Source organism: Protopterus annectens, chromosome 1.part1 (assembly GCF_019279795.1).
Source record: "Protopterus annectens isolate FY-2018-M chromosome 1.part1, PAN1.0, whole genome shotgun sequence".
Classification (NCBI taxonomy): domain Eukaryota; kingdom Metazoa; phylum Chordata; order Ceratodontiformes; family Protopteridae; genus Protopterus; species Protopterus annectens.
The window spans coordinates 1,560,021,528-1,560,033,959 of NC_056726.1; the positions used below are offsets into that span (position 1 = coordinate 1,560,021,528).

At 44.8% G+C, this 12,432-nt stretch overlaps 1 protein-coding gene across 5 annotated transcripts in view; it reads right to left on the reverse strand.

The window, feature by feature from the left end:
* The window catches only part of RCAN3 (RCAN family member 3), a 488,354-nt gene that overhangs the window by 339,273 nt on the left and 136,649 nt on the right, over positions 1-12,432 (reverse strand). The window contains exon 1 of one of the 5 annotated variants that reach the window (XM_044083165.1): positions 7,033-7,051. The exons of the other annotated variants lie outside the window; for them this stretch is intronic. The gene's annotated coding sequence lies outside the window, so the exon portion shown is untranslated. Of the gene's footprint in view, positions 1-7,032; positions 7,052-12,432 lie in introns of those variants that run through there. 5 annotated transcript variants of the gene reach the window in all.

Consider the following 12,432-nt stretch of genomic DNA (forward strand, 5'->3'; position numbering starts at 1 on the left):
AACTTGGAAGAGAAGGACATCTAAGGTTATGGTAAGTTGTTACACAACTATTCTAAGTCCTTCTACTCTCATGTTGCAGTATTCATAACAGTAGGGAGAGTGCCACAGTTTTAAGTATGAACCTGGGTGGAGGAAAGGTTTCCATGAACAACCAAGCCCTGGAGGATTGATCTGGCAAAACCTGCTCTTGCTCGAGAGGCCATGTCCAGCTTGTACTGCTTGGTGAAGGTGTGTACCGAGATCCAAGTGGCTGCTTCTAAAATGGAGGTGAAGTCCACGCCTTTGAAAAAGGCAGCAGAGGAGGCAGCTGTCCTGGTAGTGTGAAGTTTAACATGGCCTTGCAAGGATTTCCCATGGTGGGAGTAGCACAAAGTAATATATTTAGAGATCCATGAGGAAATGGTCTGTTTGGAGACGGCCTTCCCTAGGGCTCTGGGATGGAAGGAAATGAACAATTGGTCAGACTTCCTAACAGATTTAGTTTTGTTCAAGTAGTATCCGAGTTGTCTTGAGTACATCCAGGGAATGTAGAATCCTCTCTGAGGAGTTTTGTGAATGAGGGTAGAAAACTGGTAGGTTAATGGTTTTATTTAATGAAAATTCATTAACTACCTTGGGCATGAAGGAAGGGATGGTCCTGAGAGCCACTCTGTCCTTGAGGAAAACAAGGTAAGGAGAGGTGGCCATCTCTGAGACCCTCCTGACAGAGGTAAGGGCCACTAGCATAACTGTTTTCAGGGTGCATAGCTTCAGGGAAACTGAGTAAGCTGGTTCAAAAGGAGGTACGGTTAGTTTTTCTAAAACAAAATTTAGGTCCCAAGGAGGGGGAATGGGTCTCCTGGGGGGGGGGGGGGGGTCTGATGTGGAGATTGCCTTTCAGAAAAAAACTTGACTTCCAGTCTGGATGCCAGAGGGGGTGAAATGGGCAGACAGGCAGAAATGGTAGACAAGTGGACTATGACTGAAGAGTAAGTTAGCCCTGAGTGGAGTAGCTCACACAAAAAGGACAGGACCATTGTTATCGGAGTATTAAGAAGGTCCTGGTTTATTCCTTTGACACCACTTGGAGAATTTGCGCCACTTTGATACACAGTTTCTCCTAGTACTATGTTTTCTGGCCTCCTGCAGAACACTGAGTACATCCTCTGAATATAGGTGTCTGTAAGGGATTAGAATTCTATCACCCATAAGGTCAATTTCAGGTTGTTCACCTGTGGGTGGAGTACGGATCCCTTGTCCTGTGAGAGCAGGTCTAATCGGTGGGGTAACCTGTGGTGATTGCCCTTGGCTAGTAAGTGTAGGAGGGGGAACCAATGCTGTCTTGGCCAATACGGGGTCACCAGTAGGATTATGGGTTTGTCCTTCTGAATTTTCAGGGGGACATTTTGAATTAGTGTGAAAGGAGGGAAGGCGTAAAGGTACATTCCCTCTCAAATAAAGGAGAATGCGTTCACTTTCCAAGCTTGTGGATGTGGATCCCTTGTGCAGAAACTGGGAATCTGTTTATTCTGGGAGGAGGCAAGGAGATCTGCTTGTGGAATACCCCACCTGTGTATCAGGTCCAGGAAAACCTCTCTCTGAAGCATCCAATCATGAGTGGGAGCCGAGGTTCTGCTGAGTTTGTCTGCCATAACATTCTCTGTTGAGGGGATATACACTGCTACTAGGTGGACCTGGAGGGAAGCTGCTAAGTTCCAGACCTGGATGGCCAGGCTGCATAGGGGTAGAACCTGGTCCCTCCCTTGCTTGTTGATGTACCACAGGACAGTCATATTATCTGTGATTACTTTTAGGGTGCCTGGTAGGATAGTAAGTTTGAATGTTAGAAGGGCTAATAGCAATGCCCTCATTTCCTTGATGCTGATGTGGTCCTTTTGCCTTTGAATGGACCATATGCCTTGAACTGAGAATTGCTGTTGGTTAGTTAGGGGCACTGCATCCCATCCCAGGTGTGATGCATCTGTGGAGACCTGTTGTTGTGGGGCTGGAACTTGTAGGTGGGTTCCTAGGTTGAGTTGTAGTGCTGAGACCCACCAATGGATTTCCTTTTTTAAGCACAGGAATAAAGGAAGGGGCGAGTCCATGGGTTGGGAGTGTTGGCTCCATAGGTTTTTTTAAGACCCACTGGATTCTGCACGTGGAATCTTGCCAGAGGTAACATGGGTATCAGGGATGCCATGTGGCCTAGCATTCTCAGGAATTCCCGAGCTGTCAAGGAGTGGGTAAGGATCTGACTCAAGTATAGACAGAGGTCTTTGATCCCTTGGTCTGGAATGAAGGCTTTCATGCTGTCTGTTCTGATCCTGCATCTCAAGAAAACTAAGTCCTGTGAGGGGGTCAGGTGAGATTTTTCTAGATTTAGGGTGAACCCTAGCTGAGTTAGGATGGAATACACCCGTTGTAGGTGAAGTAGTAGAACTTGGCAGTAGCAGGTCGTCTAGGTATGGGTATATCTGTATACCCTGGGTCCTGCAGTGAGCAATGAAGGGAGATAGGCACTTTGGTCTCTCCACTGCCCCTTGAGTGTTTACAAAGGGCAAGGCAGAGACTCATAAATGGCAGGAGCCTATAGCAAATCTGAGGAATTTCTTGTAATTTGGATGGATAGGAATGTGGAGATAGGCATCCTTCAGATTCAGGGCTACCATGATTGCCTGGGGGGGAAATAGTGGTAAGAGAAGGAGTAAGGTAATAATTCTGAAGCTGGGAACTGAGGTTTAGGAAGGATAAGTCTAGGATTGGCCTCAAAGAGCCGTCTTTCCTTGGTACAAGAAACATTCCGGAGTAAAAGCCTGTGTTTCTTTGTGGGGAGGGCACCTGTTCTATGGTGCTTTGAGTTAGGGGTTGTTGCATGATGGTTGGGAATAGGTGGATTTGGTGTTTCTGGGTCCAAAGGAGGTGAGTCACAATGGAAGTCGTCTGCGAGACTGACTCCGAAAGGATGTAATGGAGGAGCTGGTGGGAAACCTTGGAGTAGAATTTTTTCTGTGCTATGTCCCTTAGATTGAGGAGCTGGGTGAAAGGACTGCCTTCTGACAAAGGAGGGCTTCTGTGGGTAATTCCTATGGTATCTGGGAATAGGAGATACCAGACGATGTCTGAGATTCTATAATTCTTTTCTCTTTTCTTGAAGGGATTTAAGGAGCTAATCAGGAGCCTGTCCAAAGAGAGCCTTATTGTCCACAGGTGCATCCAGTAATTTTGTCTGTACATCCATGGGGAGAGGTTGAAGCCTTACCTAGGAAGATCACCTTAGTCCGGATCCTGATGCAGCTGATTTAGAGGAGTCTTCTACAGCATTGTAACTGCACTTAATTGAGTGCCTGGTCACTTGGAATGCTGTGGAAAGTAGGGAATTAACTTGGGCTTTCATAGGACAATCCTGTACCTCAGACAGAAGGGTAGAGGTTTTGGAAATGGTATCTAAAACATATCTAGCCATATGTGTTTGGTAGTTCAAGGCCCTTATGGCCAGAGTAGAGGAGGTATATACCTTTTTTCCCCAGTCTGTCCATAAATTTGCTGTCTATCTGTTGGGTAAAGGGCAGCAGAAGGTAACTGCCTTTAAGTTTTGTCTGCAGAGACGGCTATAAAACAGCTGGATCTGCTGGTGGGTTTCTAAAGAGAAACTAGGTGTCCTGGAAGACCTTATAGAAACAGTCTGGGCATTTAGAGGCTGGAGGATGTGAGTCAGGAGACTGAGCAGCAGCCAGAAATGCATCTTGAAAAGCAGGTAGTAAAGGAGGGACAGCAGAAGGAGATGGTTGCTCCATTTGCGAAAGGTCAAAATACCTCTTCTTGGAGTCAGACACCTCTGAAGCCTACCACTTAAAATGTTCCCTCAGGAGGGAGATAGTGTCCCGAAAGGTAAATTCTTCTCCTGGGGATTCAGAAGAAATAGAATCCTCCTCCTATGGGATAATAAAATCCTTCGGGGAGTCTATTTGGGTTTCATAAGAAAAGGATTCCTCAGAAGCGGAGTAGTCTTCCTCAGATACCCGTAAGGGTGGCTGAGGTGAGAGAGCAGGGGGAAGCTGTTGTGTCTGCAAGGCATGAAATGCCTTAAATAGACTTTGTGAGAACACTTCCCAACCGGGTACTGGTTGAGGTTCAGGGTGTTTAGATGTTTGTTTTCTCTTCAAGGGAGTTGCCTGTGGAGAAAGCATCGAAGTGGACGTCTGCTTAGTAGGAATAGAAGGAGCAGGGCCTTCCGACTGTGTGAGTGGTGGTTCCCCTATGCCATCAGTCTCAGATGGCTGATTTGCCTCAGTGGACGTACATGCGGTTTCCGGCATCCAAGCTTCCATTAAGGTTCCCAGGTCTCCTTTGGTAACCATCGTCTGAGAGGATTCCAGGCTTTCAAGCGCCTCTAGAACCTGCTTGGACGCTTGAGGCGCAGCTTGGGATTCCGGCCTGATTCTCTTGGCCTTCTTCCTTGGCAGCTCGTCGGATGAGCCTACTCCTCCATCTATACAGAGCACTGAGAGAAGTAGCCTTTGATTTTCTAAGTACAACTTTAGTGCCACCAGGCGGCTTCAGAGTGTTTTGGGGAGGAAAGATTTGTAAACAGGGCAGGACGTATAGTCGTGGGCCTTGTCTAAGCAAAATACACACTTCTCGTGTGTGCCCTTGAGGAATTTGTCTCCCAGAAGCACACTTCGCCTTTCTAGCTGACATGCAAGTCTAAACTGTAATCAAAAGTAAGGAAAAAACCCAACAGGCCACTTATCTGTATTGGTCAAAGAAGAAGCGGTCTGGTCTTGAATGGAATCATAACCGGTCATCTGAAGAAACGCAATCTGCTTACGGAACTGGCAGAAAAATTCTGATGAGGGTACTTGCAGATGTCACTTTTATACCGAACATCTGTTTATGGCCCTGGTAGGGACGTCACACGTACCCTCCTGCTAAAAAAACTTTGGTATACTGGCCGGACGATGGCGCTGCAGGCAGCAACTCCCTACTGTTATGAATACTGCAACATGAGATTAGAAAGACATGTCCCTCTACTATCACTAAGGAACAGGTCCTTAATGCTCTCTAAGACAAAGAACACTGCATCAATGGGCCCAGACAATGTTCCAGGAAGCCTTCTAAATAGCATGAAACATGACCTATCAGGGCCTCTGGAATTACTGTTTAACTGTAGCCTCAAACACGCTTTGTGGTTCATGAATGGAGAAAGGCAACAGTCATCCCTCTGCACAAAGGTGGGGCATCTACAGACCCTGGGAAACTACAGATCCATAAGTTTCACTAGTCTTGTATGTAAAGCCATGTTAAGAATTATCATGGAGATGATCAACAGAGATATAGTAAACATCCAGACACTGGACCCAACCCAGTTTGGTTTCGTCAAGGGTAGATCATGCCTACTCAACCTGATGGACTTCTTTGAGAAGGTCACCAAAGCAATGGATAAGGGCAAAATTGTTCACACCGCCTGCCTTGACCTGGCCAAGGCATTTGACACAATACCCCACTCAGGTACTGTTGCCAAACTCAAGAGATTAGGTACAAACCTGTATGTCACCCGGTGGATAGCCAACTGGCTCACAGACCGGACCCAGGAGGTTAGAACTGGGGAGTCCACCTCTACAAAGAGGCCAGTTACAAGTGGAGTCCCTCAAGGATCAGTCCTTGGACCATTCCTTTTTGGCATTTACTTCTCAGAAGTCAAGGCCAATGTCAGTGGTCTCTGGCTGACTAAATTTTCAGATGATTGCAAATTAGGAGCAGTCACTGAATCTCACACTGACACAAATGTTCTCCAAGAGGGACTGACACAGACAAACAACTGGCATCAAACCCATGGACTAAAACTAAATGCCAAGAAATGCATAATAGTATGCTTTGAGAAGTCATCCATCCCTGGTTAACTACCATAGTGACAACACACCCCTTAGAGTTGATCCAGTAGTCAGGGACTAAGGGACACACACAGACAGTAATCTAGCCTTTGACCATTACGTGTCTACAGTGGTGAGGAAATTATTCTATGTTGCGCAACTTATAAACAAAGGTATGGCATCTAAGTCTAAGGAAGTAATTGTTCCTTTGTATTTGGCATTCATTAGACCTAACACTGAATACAATGTCCCCTTTGGTATGTACCAACTGGAACGTCCACAGAGGTTCCTTACTAAAAGGTAAGGTACAAGTAAATGCAGACCGCCTCAAGGCCCTATCCCTGTATTCTGTCTCCTACAGGTTTTGAGGGGAGACCTATGCCTGGCATACAGGGCAGTGTCAGACCCCACTCTGATGGACCTCCTGCAAATCCACAAAACAAACTGCACCAGAATTACCCATTCTAAAGACTTAAACCTTGCCTGTGATATAAATAGGACCTGCTGGAGAGAGAGGTATGCATCCCAGAGACTATCCCGTCTCTGGAATAGGCTCGCCATCCATGTGAAGCAGAGTTCCTTCCTAACCCAATTCAAGTGCAACTTGGACAACTGGATGGGAAACCAGAAATTCATCCCTGGTTTGGCATCTTATGTCTCTAATGGACACAGGTAACCTGTAAATGGTTCACCTCCCATGCCCGTGCTTACACCTATCAAGGGGTATCAGAATTTGCCAGAGATTTGGGATGCATAGCTAGGCTTAAAATGGCCCTTGTGATCATTAGCCTAGTAAGCACCTATGAACCTATAATACCTGTAATTTAGCTCCTTGCACTTCTACAGCCAGTTCCATTTTTAAACTCCTGACAGATTTAAAAAAATTAAAAAAAAAACAACAGCACCAACATACCAAGCAACCAACAAATCAAATCAAAATTACGACACACACACACACACACACACACACACACACACACACACACACACACACACACACACACGGGTTAAATGAAATAGGAGTTACCAACTAGCTCATAATCTAACAGTGGCACCCTTTGTTCTACGTTAAGTTAGGAGCTAGGATGAAGTGACAGCAGGGATTTAATTCCTCCTGAAAACTCAAGGGAGGCCAGAAAAAAAATAAAATTAAAGTTATAATGCAAATAAAACAACCACCTACCCCTCCTAGAGCTTACCAATGCAACCTGCAAATAAAACAAATGCAAATTAGCAAGGCATCAAATTATGACAAATCCAAATAAAGCAACAAAAGTACAAGAGTGAAGGGATATATTCTGTACTGTATGAACCACGGCGTTTGCTGTAGCAGGCAGGTAAATGTCAGAAAAATCCTACTAGGACAGCTGAACTTAATTTGGGGTTAATCAGAGTCTCATTAATTGATGGCAGGTGTGTACCCAAGAAGAGTGAATGCTGTAATTAACTCAAAAGGTGCTTCAACAAAGTATTAGTTTAAGGGTGTGCACACACAACAAAGTATTAATTTAAGGGTGTGCACACTTACGCAACCAGTGCAGTGTACGTTTTTTTATTTTTTATATTATTTTTCCCCTAACAGATTTGTTTTTCAATGCAACTGTACAGGTTATAGGTCACGTTAAAGCTGGGAACAGTTTTGAAATGATTTATTGTGGTCTCACATTTTAGATCACAAAAACCTAGCATTTTAACAGGGGTGTGTACACTTTTTATATCCACTGTAGCTAGTGAGTCATTCTGTATATCATCTGATACTAATAATGTACGTAATGAAGACTGCATGCAATGGGCGGATGTGGCATTTTCATAAGCCACATGGTAATTCAAGTAATTCAGGCTCAGAAGCTATTCCACCTTCTGAAGTTCTTGCATAAGGAGGCTGTAACAAGGTCAGTGATAACAGCTCAGGTTAGCAAGGGCACACCTCAGCATCAGTATCTAAGACAGAGAGCAGGAAGGCCTCCTCATGTTTGGCATACAAGTTAAAAAGATTAATTAAATCAAACTATCTCACTATGGAAGCCATAACTGTTGAATGAAATAGGGGAGTTCAAAGTGGGGAATGCTCAACAACTCCTTCAGTTTTAATGAATAGCTTGCACACAGACATATCACGATATATCAACCCTGAAGTTCAGAGAACATTTTTATTTATTTGTTTACTTGCAGTTTGTTAACCGGGAGAGTCCACTGGGCCAAAATGAGTCCTTTCTCAATGGTGGCCCGGGGAGAAAAGCTCCATGTACAGACATAAAAAATACAGCAAGAATTAATATAATTAATACAATCAACAAAAACGAAAGTTAATACAAAGTCACTAAAAATTACTGTGAGGTGGTATAGAATTATACAAAGTGACTGTATAAGCAGGATTGTAAAATGCATCAGAAATCCCTGGTCTATCGGTGTAGTCTAATATTTACAAAATCAAGTTTATGTATCATAAGCAGTGTTGCAGTATCATTGTAGTTTGCAATGATAATAGGTTCTGAATGACCTGAGATGGTGAGAATTCAATTTTGGGTTGCACTACTTGGGTTTCATTGGGTTACATTAGATGTCATTAGTATGACAACTAGCCAAAGCCCTTTGAGTTCACTCGAAACTCTTGCATTAATACTGAATGGTCACAATCCCCAAACCCAATCTAGTGTTTCAGGAGTTTTTGAATGAGGGTGACCTGGATGGCAGTAGAGGCATCATGCCAGAATTTCATGAGAGATGGTATGCAAAACAGGTGCAGAACACTGAAAAACGTATCCACATATCGAGTATGCTACTATTTTTTTTGGAAGTAAATACAATCCTAAGTGTATTTCTCTTGATGTCTAGTCATTTGATGTACAAATCTACTCTTCAACAGGCAGCTTTCATTGTCTCATCAGAAATCACTTCCTGCAAAAGCATGAAATTGCACAATAACAACGTGCTTTCCAAATAATCATCTTCCAGACCAAACAGACATTTTGATCAAGTCAATGTCAACTCATTGTGACCCCATGGACAGTTGTGCTAGACTGCATCCTGTCTTCATTCAGTCAAATAATCACGAATATAGAAGCATCTACCACTATCTAGTTACTGCATTAATCCTGTGCACTACTGGCCCTTCTTTTTTATGTTAACCTTTGACCCAGCTAAGTATTATGCCTTTTTCCTAATTGTTTGCTAAACATAATACATGCCAAAAGTATGAAAGTCTTGCCAACTGGTCTTCTAGGAATCCTTATGTTTTTTATCTCCTCCAACACTGACTGATTACTTTTTCAGGCAGCCCATGGTAAATGCAGTATTCAATTTTCCTCCTGTCTTGTTTCTCTAATAGGTTCATAGGTTCGTACTAGGCTATCTGCCCTAAGGCATTTATAAGCCTAGCCAGAGTGTATGTGGCTTACACCACCCCTTAGGATGAGAATACTACGCCCTTTTAGGGTTTAGTTTACTATGCCTCTGTCTAGTAGTGACACAGAGATGACCCCCGGGGTAAACCTACGATCTCCCATCCACTCGTCGAGATTTCTCTTGAATAGAGTCAGTGAGGGGCTCTGCCTAACATGGACTGGGATTCTGTTCCAGAGTGTAGGGAGCCTCTGGGTTATGAATCTGTCCCTCCAGCACGTCCTATTTATTTCTGTGTTGAGGTTTAAGTCACTTGTTATCGTGGTTCTGATGGATTTGGATTTTCTGAGGTGGAGCATGTCCATTAATTCAGGATTGGACATGGCCTTGTACGTCAGGCACAGATCACCTCTGAGTAGGTGGTATGCGACTGAATAGAGATGGAGTTTTTTCAGTCGGGCAGCATATGACATATGTTTAAGACCCTTTATCCTCTTGGTGAGGAACTTTTGGGGTCTTTCCAACTGCTGCAGGTGTCGGGTGAGATACATCCCAAATGGGGCATTGTACTCAATCATTGGCCTGATAAGAGAAGAGTACAGGGGCACAATGACCTCTCTTGATCTAGATGTGAAACCCTTCATAAGGTGGGCAATATAGAAGGTCTTCCTAACCACTTTGGCAATGTGAGTGTCAAATGAGAGGTTACTGTCAACCTGGGTCCCTAGGTCCCTGATTACCTCTTCCGTACTTAATGGATTACCGCCTATGTGGTAATTTGTCGGTACCTTGTTTTTCCCAAAGGGTATGACTATACATTTTTTGGCGTTCAGCTTAAGGCCATGGCTCTGGCACCAATTATCCATTTCTAGGAGGCCTCTCTGAAGGATGTTTGTGTCCGCTGGAGTATCAATTATGGCGCCCAGTTTGCAGTCATCTGTGAACTTTGTCAGCCACAATCCTCCTATGTTTGCCTGTACCTCGGAAAAATAAATGCCGAACAAGAGGGGTCCCAGGACTGAGCCCTGTGGGACACCGCTTGTGACTGGCTTAGAGTCTGACATAGCACCAGCAACTCTGACCCTGTGGGTTCTGTCCTTGAGCCAGTTTGCAACCCATCTTGTGACATATGGGTTTACATTTAAGCTGGTGAGCTTGTCTATGATGCCCGAGTGGGGTATTGTGTCAAAGGCTTTGCAAGGTCAAGGTAGGCTGTGTGAACTGCCTTACCCTCATCAATGGCCTTAGTGACTGTTTCAAAAAAGTCGACCAAGTTCAAAAGGCAGGATCTGCCTTTGACAAAGCCAAATTGGGTAGGATCCAATGTCTGTAGGTCCCCAATGTCTTTGTTTATGAGTTCCATAATGATCCTCTCCATAGCTTTGCAGACCAGGCTCGTCAAGCTTATGGGGCGGTAATTTCCAGGGTCCGTAGAAGCACCGCCTTTGTGAAGTGGGACCACTGTTGCCGTACGCCACTCTTTGGGTACGTATCCTGTAGTAAGGCTAAGATTAAACAGCAGCCTTATGTGTGGGTTTAGTTCCTCTTGGAGTTCATGCAGCACACAGTCCGGGACACCATCCGGTCCCATTGATGCTGTGTTTTTAGCTTTAGAGAGGGCGGCTCTCACCTGGGCATCTGAGATGTTAGGGGGGCTACACTCTGCTGGGATAGTTATTTCTCCTTTTGGGGGGGGAGGGGGAGGAAAAATTTGCACTGAACCTGTCTGCCAGAATGTTGGCAATGTCAGTGGGTTCAGTGTATTTTGTGTCATTTTGGACCAACTCTGAGCATATCTGGGAGTTTCCACCCAGGTTTCTAACATAGCTAAAGAAGGCCTTGTGATTGTCTTTTGTGTCTTTTGCGATTTTTCTCTCAAAGTTGGCCTTGGATGATTTTATGAGTGATCGTAGTTTTTTGCTAGTACTGATCAGAGACTCCTTCCCTTTTAGGGATTTTGCTCTGTCATGTAGTAGCTTCCTCCTCCTGTTGTAAAGTTTGTTTATGGCTGGGGTCCATCAGACCGGGCACCTGCCTTTGGGGGAATGGGTCTTGGTTTTATTTGGGATTGCATGATCCATGCATTCTTGAAGGCGCCCATAGAAGGCATTTGCAAAGGATTCAGCAGTGTGGGTTGTGGTTTCCACTGGCCCAGGGGCCTTGAAGGATACCACTTCAGTCTTAAGAAGTGTGAAGTTTGCTTTTGAGAAGTTCTTCACAGTGGTCTTTTGTGCAGGGGGGGGGGGCGGGATGTGGATTTCCAGTGAGATTAATTTATGGTCTGATCTTACCAAAGAGGGATATACTTCCGGTGTGGAGCATTTTGTCCCCATGTTTGTGATGATCAGGTCTAGTATATTGTCTCCTCTTGTGGGAATGGTGACTAGTTGTTCCATTGCATTTGAGTTTATGAATTCTAGGAACCTTTGGGCTAGGGTGTTGGGGCTTGAGTAATGTTCCCAGTCTATGTTTGGGTAGTTGAAGTCTCCCAAAATGATGGTATTTGGAGAGACATTCATACTCTCCAGTGTCTTCAGGAAGGCTGAGTGGGGTTCCTGAGTTTGAGAGGGTGGTCTGTAGCATGCTACAAACTGTAGGGCAGTTTTGCCTATGGTTAGTTGCACCTGGATAGTCTCCGATGCTTCGTGCGTTGCCACTAACCTGGAGGTGTGGGTATCTTTGATGAAAATGGATACTCCCCCTCCTTTTGTGGTTCGGTCGAAGTTTTGGGGCCGGAAAGCATGGTATGAGGTAAAACCTGATAGTGCTGGGGTGCTCTCAGGAGCCTTGAACCAGGTTTCAGTCACTGCACAGACATCGATGTTCTCCATACTGAGGAGGGCTTCGAGTGCATCTTGAGGTTTAGACTTCTGGCATTGAGCAGCATTACCCTTAGTTTTTTTCCACTTGTGTTTTCTAGGGAGGTAGGTTTGTCATTTGAGCCTTGCCTAAAAAAGGCACTATGGGGGTGGCAAGAGCCTTGGCCAATATCCGGAAGCCCAGGGGTGACAGGTGCAAGCTATCCCTTGCAAAGCAGCGTGGCTTGTCAAGCATGTCATCCCAAGCAGACAGACATTGGATCCCCTTAGAATGACACCAGTAATTAAGCCAATTGTTAAAACTGATCATTTTGTCTTTGTACTGTGGCATCATTCTTGGTGAGGGTAAGATGCTGCTCAGGGTCAGGGTCATACCGGCCTGGGCTACATAATCAGAGAGCTCGCCTATGTCTCTTTTCATG